The following is a 12,230-nucleotide window of genomic DNA, read 5'->3' on the forward strand; positions in this document are numbered from 1 at the left end:
AACAGAAATCATCCAAATTTCAGCTGGGGGAATAATCAGAATGCTATTCAGCCACCATATCAGCAAGGAGTGAGTAAACAGTTTAACCCACCTGGATTCCAGAAACCACAGCAGTATGCTACAAGGCAATCATATCCTCAACAGGGAAGTACAGCTGCACCTACTAGTGCTGATTTTGAGGAACTTAAGTTGTTGTACAAGAGTCAGGCGGTTTCTATCAAGACCTTGGAAAATCAAATCGGTCAATTAGCCAATGCAGTGCTCAATCGTTAACCTGGCACTCTTTCCAGTGACACGGAAGTACCAGGCAGGAAGGAAGCTAAAGAGCAAGTCAAGGCTATTACCTTAAGGTCTGGAAAAGTGGTTGATGCTGAAAAGGCAAAAGAAGTAGACGCTGAAATTAGAGATGAAGAATCTAAGCAAAAGGAGAAAGCGGTGGAACTAAGGAAGACTAATGTTGAACACACTCTGCCTGAGGCTAATACAGGGGAGAAACAGCTCTATCCTCCACCACCTTTTCCTAAGAGATTGCAGCAAAAAAAGCTGGATAGACAGTTCGGGAAGTTTCTGGAGGTGTTCAAGAAATTTCACATCAATATACCTTTCGCTGAGGCTCTGGAACAAATGCCTAGTTATGCGAAGTTTATGAAGACTATTCTTTCAAGGAAGGTGAAACTGGATGACCTTGAAACCGTTGCTCTCACGGAAGAATGCAGCGCTGTTCTGCAGCAAAAGTTACCACCAAAACTGAAAGATCCAGGAAGCTTCACCATTCCTTGCACCATTGGCAATCTGACTTTTGACAAGTACCTTTGTGATTTGGGAGCAAGCATTAATCTGATGTCATTGTCGATCTTTAAAAAGCTGGATCTGCCTGATCCAAAACCCACATACATATCGCTACAATTGGCTGACCGTTCCATTACTTACCCAAGGGGCATAGTTGAGGATGTGCTCGTCAAGGTGGATAAGCTCTTCTTTCCTGCAGATTTTGTTATTTTGGATTTTGAGGAAGATAAGAAGATTCCCATAATCTTGGGAAGGCCTTTCTTGGCTATTGGCCGTACCTTGATAGATGTGCAAAAAGGTGAACTTACTATGCGGGTCCAAGATCAGGATGTGACCTTTAACGTATTCAAGGCAATGAAATTCCCTACAGAAGATGAGGAGTGCTTAAAATTGGATGTGATTGATTCTGCGGTTACTTCGGAACTCGATCGCATGCTAATGTCTGATGCATTGGAAAAGGCCTTAGTGGGGGATTTTGACAGCGATGATGAAGATGGCAACGAGCAATTACAATATCTGAATGCTTCTCCCTGGAAGCGAAAGCTGGACATACCATTTGAATCTCTTGGTACTTCTGACCTTAAGAATGCTGAAGGGAAGCTCAAACCATCAATAGAGGAAGCACCTACCTTGGAGCTCAAGCCATTACCTGAACACTTGAGGTATGCTTTTTTAGGTGATTCATCTACGTTACCTGTTATTATTTCATCTGACCTTTCAGGTAGTGAGGAAGACAAGCTCTTAAGGATTTTGAGAGAATTCAAATCGGCTATAGGATGGACCATAGCAGACATCAAGGGGATAAGTCCTTCATATTGTATGCATAAAATTCTGCTAGAGGAAGGTAGTAAGCCAACTGTGGAACAGCAGCGAAGACTGAATCCCATCATGAAGGAAGTGGTGAAGAAAGAAATTCTGAAATGGCTGGATGCAGGCATCATTTATCCTATTTCTGACAGCTCGTGGGTGAGCCCCGTACAATGTGTACCTAAGAAAGGAGGTATCACTGTGGTCGCAAATGAAAAGAATGAGCTCATCCCTACTCGAACAGTTACAGGATGGAGAGTATACATGGATTATAGAAAATTGAACAAAGCCACAAGGAAGGATCACTTCCCTCTTCCATTTATTGATCAGATGCTTGACAGATTGGCGGGTCATGAGTATTTTTGTCTTCTGGATGGTTATTCCGGGTATAATCAGATTTATATTGCACTAGAGGATCAGGAAAAGACTGCCTTCACTTGTCCATTTGGCATGTTTGCTTTTCGCAGAGTTTCGTTTGGGTTATGTGGCGCCCCGGCCACTTTTCAGAGATGTATGATGGCTATATTCTCTGACATGATTGGAAATAACGTCGAAGTGTTCATGGATGACTTCTCCGTCTTTGGACACTCATATGATGAATGTTTGAATAATCTGCGCGCCGTACTCAAAAGATGCGTGGAAACTAATTTGGTGCTCAATTGGGAGAAATGTCATTTTATGGTGCGTGAAGGCATTATACTTGGGCATAAGGTCTCTAGCAAGGGTCTGGAGGTGGACAAGGCCAAGGTGGGAGTCATTGAAAATCTTCCCCCACCTAATTCTGTGAAAGGAATCCGTAGTTTTCTTGGTCATACGGGTTTTTATCGGCGATTCATCAAGGACTTTTCAAAGATATCTAAGCCGTTATGCAATTTGCTTGAGAAAGATGTGCCTTTCAAATTTGATGATGAATGTTTGGCAGCATTCGAGACTCTCAAGAAGAGTTTGATCACTGCACCAGTTATTACAGCACCAGATTGGACAGAACCGTTTGAGATGATGTGTGATGCGAGTGATTATGCAGTAGGTGCAGTTCTGGGACAGCGCAAGAAAAACCTCTTCCATGTGGTCTACTATGCGAGTAAGACTTTAAATGGTGCCCAATTGAACTACACCACTACTGAGAAGGAGCTTTTGGCTATAGTCTTTGGTTTTGAGAAATTTCGATCGTATCTACTTGGTACGAAAGTAACAGTATTCACTGATCATGCAGCTATTCGCTATCTAGTTTCCAAGAAGGATTCGAAGCCGAGACTCATTCGTTGGGTGCTTTTACTTCAGGAATTTGAGTTAGAGATCAAAGATAGAAAAGGTACTGAGAATTATGTAGCTGACCATCTCTCTAGATTGGAGAATCCCGATTCTACTTCACAGGATAGGACGTTAATCAATGAATCTTTTCCGGATGAGCAGTTGTTTGCAATTCAGGAGGAAGAACCATGGTTTGCAGATATTGTAAACTATCTCGTCAGTAATATAATGCCTCCTAATTTGACATCCGCTCAAAAGAAGAAGTTTCTGCATGAGGTGAAGTGGTATATGTGGGATGAACCATATTTGTTTAGACAGGGAGCTGACCAGATCATCAGGAGATGTATCCCGTTCTGTGAGACGGAGGGGATATTACGAGACTGCCATTCCACGGTTTATGGTGGACACTGTGGTGGTGAGAAGACGGCAGGTCGTATTCTGCAAGCAGGTTTTTTCTGGCCTACTTTGTTCAAGGATGCTCATCAGTTTGTTTTAAGGTGTGATCGTTGCCAAAGAGTGGGAAATTTGTCAAGGAAGGATGAGATGCCATTAAATGTGATGCTTGAAGTCGAGGTCTTTGATGTGTGGGGAATCGATTTCATGGGGCCTTTTATCTCGTCTTGCAATAATCAGTACATCTTGCTGGCAGTCGATTATGTCTCAAAATGGGTCGAAGTTAAAGCTTTACCGACAAATGATGCAAAGGCAGTGCTAAATTTTCTTCATAAGCAAATTTTCACAAGGTTTGGAACACCTCGGGTAATCATAAGTGATGAGGGATCGCATTTTTGCAACCGTAAGTTCACTTCTATGATGCAGCGTTATAATGTGAATCATTGAGTAGCTACTGCCTATCATCCGTAAACAAATGGTCAAGCGGAAGTGTCTAATAGAGAGATAAAGCGCATTCTAGAGAAGGTTGTTTGTCCATCAAGGAAGGATTGGTCTTTAAAGCTCGATGAAGCTGTTTGGGCTTACAGAACAGCATACAAAACTCCACTTGGGATGTCACCGTTTCAGTTGGTGTACGGTAAGGGATGTCATCTACCTGCGGAGCTTGAGCATAAGGTCTACTGGGCATTGAAGAAGTTGAACCTGGATTTAGATGCAGCTGGTAAGAAAAGAATGCTTCAGCTTAATGAACTTGATGAATTTCGACTTCAAGCGTACGAGAATAACAAAATGTATAAGGAAAAGGTGAAGAGGTGGCACGATAGGAAGCTACATCCTAAGTTATTTGTGCTAGGGCAACAAGTTCTTTTATTCAACTCTCGGCTCCGACTTTTTCCTGGGAAGTTGAAATCAAGGTGGTCTGGACCTTTTATTGTCAAAACTGTGTTTCCACATGGAGCGGTGGAAATTTTTGAGAATGATCCGGACCAAGCATTCAAGGTTAACGGTCAGCGGTTGAAGCACTACTATGGGGACATGGCAAACCGAGAAGTGGTTAGTGCCATTTTGTTGACTACTTGAGAAGGGTACGAAACGTCAAGCTAATGACAAAAAAGAAGCGCTGTGTGGGAGGCTACCCATGAATTGTTGTTACAGGAACCCTTAGAAGTTAATAACCTATCCAAAAACACAAAAAAATTAGAAAATAGGGGCTGAAAAAAAAATTCCAGTGACCCCCTGAGCGCCCGCTCAGCTTTGCTGAGCGACCGCGCAGCAAGCTGAGCGCCCGCTCAGTTTTGCTGAGCGACCGCTCAGGGGTCGAGTACCAGAATTTTTTTTATAGTTCAAAAAAAAAAAATACAAAAACAGTTTTAGCCCATAAACCCACGATTTGTTCCCACTACCCCATCATTTTACCCCTTAATTCCCAAACCCTAATCTAATCCACACCCTATATATACATACACCTATCCTACATATCTCCCACAAAACTTCCTACACTTAAACCCTCTCACAAACATCAAAAATCAGTTCTTACACACTTTTATTCACAAATCAATGGCACCCAAGAGAGCACGCACTATTGACAGCAGCAGCACAGTTCCTACTGCTGATTCATCGAGGGGTACTGCTGCAAGGCCTCGGTTAACTGACAGAGCCGCGGAGGAGGAGTACACTCGGCTGTTGGGGAAGCCGATTCTGAAGGAGAGGGGGTTTTTACCATCGGGGAGGGATGGTGAGTTTCTGCCCATGATTGCAGAGAAGGGGTGGATAGCTTTTTGTGAGTCACCCGAAGCGGTACCGATGAGCGTTGTTCGCGAGTTCTACGCGAACGCGAAGGCCGAAAAGAATGGGTTTTCTGTGGTCCGTGGGCTGACGGTTGATTATCATCCTGCGGCGATTCGCCGTGTAATTGGACAGCGAGAGAGGAAGCCCGAGGAGGAGAACTGGAATGAAAAGACTGCTGAGGATTTTAACTTGGATTTGATTTGTGCGACTCTCTGTCGACCGGGCACAGTTTGGACCTTCAGGATCGGCACTAATGAGTATCGTCACTTTCTGGCGATCGCCATGAACAGGTATGCCCGTGCATGGAATGCATTTATTTGTGCTAATATTTTGCCTTCTTCGCATGCACACGAGGTCACAGTTGAGAGAGCACAGTTGTTGTGGGGAATTCTGAATGAGGAATACTATGTGGACCTTGGTGAGTTTATCTACCAAGGAATTCTGAAGTTTTTGAGGGGAGCGAAGCATATGAACATCCCTTATGCATCCACGGTTACGAAGCTATGCCGAGCAGTGGGAGTGAACTGGCCGGCTCATGAGCAGTTGCAGTTGCCAGCAGCTCCGATTGATTCTGGCACTCTGAATGGGATGCAGGAGTGGACCGGTGGTGAGCCTGAGGAGCATGGGCTGGGTTATCGTCTTCCAGGAGGGCGTCCAGCACGAGGTGATACTATGGCTAGGCCAGGGCGTGATGAGGCTGGTTCTTCGAGAGCTCAGGAGGGTGCTGGGATGGTTGATGCCCAGTATAGGAGGCTTTCACGGCGGATGGATGCCATGTATGAGACGCAGAGCAGGTTTGCTCAGGAGCTCACCCTTGCGTTAGGGACTGCTTTTCGAGGCCTTGGAGCTGATATCCAGTGGCCAGTTTTTGGTGAGGACTCTGCATACCCGCCGCCTGATACTCCACCCACTGAGGGTGATGATGATGATGACTCCGAGTAGGTATACCCTGTGTTCCTTTCTACTACTTTCACTGAGGACAGTGAAGATTTTTAGTTTGGGGGTGGTAGTTAAGGAATATTGTGTGTGTGTCATATAGTTGCATATTCATGATAGTTTAGTTCATATAGTTGCATAATTTATGCCATATAGTTTTTTTTTGTTATGAATGTCATGTAGCTCATGCATTTACCATGATCCCTTTTGTAATGATTTATCGACTGAATTGTGATATTGATGCGAGTGTAGTGATAGCATTAAAGTGATATTAAGTCGTGTAGGTTGATATGCATGCTAGAAACAATTGTAAGTCCACTAAGTCTTAGAGAATGCGTAAGGGCTAGATTGTTGTTATGATTTGGTTGTTTTCAAGGTCAATCTACTTATTATGCTTAGAATTCGATTATAGGTTCTTAGTGATAAAGGCATGAAAAAGAAAAAAAAAATTGGAGAAAAAAATATGGAAGTTGTTGCTAGTTGTGGCTAGGCGTCAAATGGCTAGTAGTCGGCTCGCATATGGTGCGAGTAGTCTAGGGTTGAGCAAGATGGAGTGAAACGCACTTGCTCAGAAGTTATAAAAAAAAAATTAGTTTATACATAATTGATCAAGAGTGTGCTCTTTGGTATTCGAGTTATTAAGTTCTTAGGGGACTTTGTGCCTAGTGACCTAAGGCTTTTAGAGTCTGGGATCCGCTAACCTAACGCTCGTTACATGGATATCATTGTATAAGTCTTTTGTGGACCTCACTCATTGCACGGTCAAATAAGCATTTGAGTTGTAAATAAAAAGAATGATTATGTAATAAGCTACAGAGTTCTTGTAGTGTTGTATATCACTTTGTGCCTAGAATTTTTTATTCTTTGTATAATCGTAGGATTGCCTTGAGGATAGTTTAGTCATAGTAATTGGTCTAGTTCCGAAGCATATCTGTTAAGCATTTGCACACACCACGTTTCTGGCGGTATGTCCGTTTGCATGAGTTTATTGATCTTTAGTTATCTAACTGCATTCGTTGAGATGTGGCAATTTGGTTGGTTAATTGTAGTAAGGGGGATCGCTGCATTTTCATATAGATTGCATTCATGCATGTTTTTATTTGTTTTTGAGTCTGTGACGCTTGAGGGCAAGCATCGATTTAAGTTTGGGGGTGTGATAAGTGGCATTTTATACCACTTAGAACGTCTTAAAATGGCTTAAATTGGTGTCTTGAAATCAAGTATTTTGTGTATTTGATGCGTTTTTCTAGTGTTTATGCATTTCAGGGTTTTAGTTGCATTTTGGGGGAGGAATCATCAAGAATAAGCCTTGGCATGTGTTCACCATTGCGAGAGGAAAGAAACGGGCAGATTACGGCAAAGAAACGGAGCAAAAATCAGATTTTTTCCAGTAGAGGTCTAAGCGCCCGCTTAGCATTGCTGAGCGGCCGCGCAGCAAGCTGAGCGCCCGCTCAGCTATGCTGAGCGGCCGCGCAGGGTCGGGAAAAAAGACAAATTATTTTAGGACTTCTACTTCTGTTTGGTTTCCACTTCTATGTAATCTGAGTTTTATGGGACTATTATATAAGTAGATTTGAGACGTTTTCACAAGTGTGGATTAAAAGAAGATTGTGTTTTTACGCAAGAAGCGAAGGAGATAAGGAAGAAGATCGATTTAGCACACCGCAACGAAGAGGAAGCATATCTTCTTGTGATTCTTATTTCGTTGTAATGTTGGATGCTAGTTTTCTTGCTTTGAACTTATTTACTCTTGTGACGTACTCTGTTTTAATATAATTAGTTTAGTTATTATTTTCTTGTGTTTGTTTATCATGATTTCATATGAACCCATGATGACGATAAGCTCTATTATGGGCTAATCGTGATCATGGGGTTGCAACGGATTTATTATGGAATTCTTTAGTTAATCGTTTAATACTTTAGTGTGTGATGATTGCATGATATCTAGTATTGGTTGTGCGTATTCGTCTTATGTGCGTCGCGAACATATAAGATAGGGTGTTAATCTCTTGTGAAGCGATGGTGGATCTTGAGATTTAGAACTTGCCATGCTAGCATAGGTTCATGTACGTTGTGCATGATTAGTGGGTAACTCTAACAGTTTTATTTGCCCTATGTAATCAAAGGGAATAACTTGTGCTTAAATCGTTGTGTTGTCAATTTCTGTAGACATATAGGAACTCAACATAATTGATGACTATTCAACTTCTATCTTAATTGTGGATGCTTGGTTAGAATGGTATTAGTACAATGAAAGTTGGCTTTTATCAGTTTCGTGTTATTCGATTAATATCATCAATGTCACATGCTAAAGGTAATAACAATGGCTATAGAAGGAAGTAATAATGAAGTTGTGATCTCATGAGTGTTTTATTATTGATAAATTGAAGTGTTAGTTAAGTGATTAATTAAGTAGTTAATTATAGTTAATATTTAATCAACAAATTTAAGTGTTAGTGTCTTAACATTGAGAAGTAATCATACATTGGTGAGTGAGTTTAATTAGACAATAATTTAGTCTGAGTCTCTGAGGGAACGAACTAGAAAATATTCTATATTACTTGCGAACGCGTATACTTGCGTGAATATTAGCGCGTGTTTTTGCCCTAACAGTGGTAGGCATGGCACTCCTAGTATTGTTTTCGAAGTGGGTGATTCTTCTTATGCAGTTACTCCTGGTACAATACGCAAGGCTCTACATCTCCCAGAAGGTTGCACCTTTTCAATTCCAGAAGAATCAGCTCTTCAGGAGTTAATGGCAAATTTGGGGTATGAAAAGAGTTTGGCAAAACTTGGGCAGTTGAAACGGGCTCATATCAGACGAGAATGGAGCTTCTTCTTCGACTGCATCACTAAAGCTTTTGGGAACAAATGTTCGAATTTTGATGTTATCCCAATTCTGAGTCAGCACATCGGGTATGCTATTATACATCAAACTCATTTTGATTTTGCAACTGGTATAATTGGTTTTATTGGGGATAGGATGACAGAGGATAGGAATGTTGTCTATTTTGCTAGATTCTGTCAACTTATTTATACTTTTTGTACTGATGAACCTCAATTAGTTAGTTCCTCAACCCCGCCTTTTAAAGTTGCAAAATGCTACTTTAATGACCTGGTAAATGCTGACACTAAGAAATCAGTGGTTAGACCATTACAGATTCCTCAGTCTGTAAAATAGATCCTAGTAAATGTTGATCCTGATACTTATAGATCTGTTTACTCTGATGTCCAACCAACAACAAACACTCAAAAACCATCATCCTCAGCACCTACCACTCATTCTACTCAACCTACCCTCAGGAAATATCTCAAATTCTATCTCTCCACTTCACAGACTAATCAACCCTCATCCTCAGCACCTACTGTGAAGCCTTCATCCTCCAAGCCAAAGAGGACAAAGACTGTTCCTCAAACACCTCAAAAGAGAAGGAGGATTGCCTTGAGAGATGAATCTGATACTGAGGACCAGGTTCCTTCTTCAGAACCTGTTGTAGGTGAAGCTGAGAAAGAGACTTCTCAGAAGGATTCTGGAATTGGGGGATCTAGGCTTCTCAAAAGGCTTAGAAGAATGACAGTTCCTGAAACTCCCAAGGAATCCAAATCAACAACGAGATACAAGAAACAGAGGGCAAAAAGGTCAGTTTCAGATGATGAAGAGGAAGCAGCTAAGAAAGGAGATCAGGAATCTCTGATCTCACAAGACAAGGAATTTGCTCCAGTCACTTCTTCTCCATCAACTCCATCTAAGAAAGTTGTTTCTGAAAAGGCTAACACACCTTCTGTGTCTCCTGTTCATCCAGGCACAAGTGCTGATATTGATGTTCAAAACTTGGTTGTGCCTGAAGTAATTCTCTTAGAAGCTCCAACAGCAACTAATCCTTCCACAACACCTGTTACTGATGCTGTTCAAACTCCAGAGTTATCTACAACACCTTCTCTACATCAAGATGCTGATGATCAGACTTTAGGTGAGCATCAGGATATGGCTGTTGATCAGAACTTAGAACCAGATCAGCAATTAGAGGATGTTGAAGCCTCCATTGCTACTCACACTGTTGTTTTAGCAGAAAAAAATGATTCTTTAAGTTCTGATGCTGCAAATGATTGAGATACTGGTGATGCTGCTCCAACTGCAGATGCTGATGCAGCAGGCCCTTCAGGACATGCTCCTCAACAGACTATTCTAAAGTCTGAACTGGTTAAGAAGTTTGTTACCAGAGAAGCACCAGTACCTTGGAGTGAAACTCCTGCAGGACAGGAGTGGACTAAGGAATGGAACTCAGTTTCATGTGTTCCAACTGAAAAGCATCTTGCTGAGCACTTGACTAAAGCTGATGAAATGTTAAATTCTGATGATTTCAAAACCCAGCTTAGAGTCACTGCATTGAGTACTAAACATCTACAAGGTCTTCACTCAACTACTCATGCAGAGCTACACAAGATTCAGGAAGAATTTATCAAACAGGAACAAGTTTGGAAAATTGATAAGAAAAAGTTCTTCCAACCTACCTTTGACAGGATTGCTTATATTGAGAAGACTCAAGATCATCAACAAGCTCAGATTGATGATATTCTGAAAAATCAAGCTTCTCAGCAATCACAACTGACTGAAATCCAATTCTCAGTGGAATTTCTTATCTCTCTTCTACTACCTGCTAATGCCAAAAATGGGGAGAAAGTAATTAAGTCCAAATGCAAGACTGACAAGACACTGACAGGGAAGGATGATGAAAAAGATGATCAAGGAAACCCCAGAATGGGTAGAGGTCATAGTCAAGGTAGAAGTTTCACATCAAGAAAAGCTGAAATCACAAGTCACAGGATAAGTTCTGATACTGGGAAAAGAATAATTTCTGCTGCTGGTAAAAGGATAAGTTCTGATGAACTTTTAGATCTTGATGAGGAAATGTCAAGACAGTTATTTCTTCAGGAAAATCCAGGAATGGACTTGGAAAGTTTAATGGAAGAAGAAGCCAGGCTTAAATCAGAGAAAGTCACATCTAAATCTGAAGCTTCTGGTAAAAAGCCACTTCCAAAACTCAAAGGCATTGTGATCAAAGAAAGGACACATACTGAAGCAACATTGGCTAGATCACAACCGCAGAAAGATCCAAGATCCAAGGGTAAAGAAAAGGTTGGTGAACCTATCAAGGTTTATGTGCCTCCTGAGGATGAAGAAATTACTGATGAAAAGGATAATCTTGCTCTGACTTCAAGAAAAGTTCTTAAAACAATCTCTGACATGACTCAAGTTGTTCAGAGTCAAGAAATTGTAAGTTCTGATATTCAGAAGAAGCAAGTAACCTCTGACATAGCTCAAGTTAACTTGATATCAGAAGATAGACCAAAGACACTCTTACCAGGATTCACTAAAGCAAAACAGACTCAATCTTTGAAGACTACTGCAAGTGGTTTTGAAGCAAGAGTAGTTACTGGAAAGGAAGCAAGAGATAAAACTGGATTGGGAAGTGCTGATGAAAGAAGAATACATAACACTACCAATGTTCCAACTTCCTTGAGTGAACCAGGTATTGGAGCAACTCCTGAGAGATTTAATCAACTGGAATCTGTACAGATGGTTTACCATACCTACTTGAAAGAATACATCTTATTATATTTCATGACAGATGGTAGGGTTTATCATATAAGACAAAATGCCATTCCATTGAAGTATTTTGAAGAATTGGAGCATGTACTATTCTTACTTCAAGTGGATGACAGAATAACAGGAACTGCTGCAAACTATTTGAAAGAACAGATTCAGAGACAGAAAAGGCTTTATTCTGTTAAGTCTGACAGCACATACGTTCCAAAGTACAGAGATCACAATGGTGATATAGTTGAAATGAAGCCCAACACTGCTAAGATTATAACTACCTTTCTGGGGTACAGGGCTGTTGAATTCAATCTTGAGTCTGATAAAGCTTATTTGATCAGACTGGATCAGGATATAAGAAAAGCAAAGATCAATGATCTCAGAGCTGCAATCTTTCAAATTGGTGAAGATACTGCAGAGCTTAAAGATGCCAAAAGGAGAATGATTGATGAACTTAGATATGCTGAGAGATGTTTGTTGAAGAATTATCTCAGAACAACTCCTGACATCAGAGAGATCAGATGATGAAGCCAAGTTGAAGATCTACAACTGCTTAAATTCTGATATTTGTACAAACTGAAGTTATTATCAGAAGTTGAATATTGGTAAAGCTTTGAGGACTGTAAGTTGTAGTTATATAGTCTAATTCTCATGCATTTGTACTTAA

This window comes from Apium graveolens, chromosome 8 (assembly GCF_009905375.1).
Source record: "Apium graveolens cultivar Ventura chromosome 8, ASM990537v1, whole genome shotgun sequence".
In the NCBI taxonomy this organism is placed as follows: domain Eukaryota; kingdom Viridiplantae; phylum Streptophyta; class Magnoliopsida; order Apiales; family Apiaceae; genus Apium; species Apium graveolens.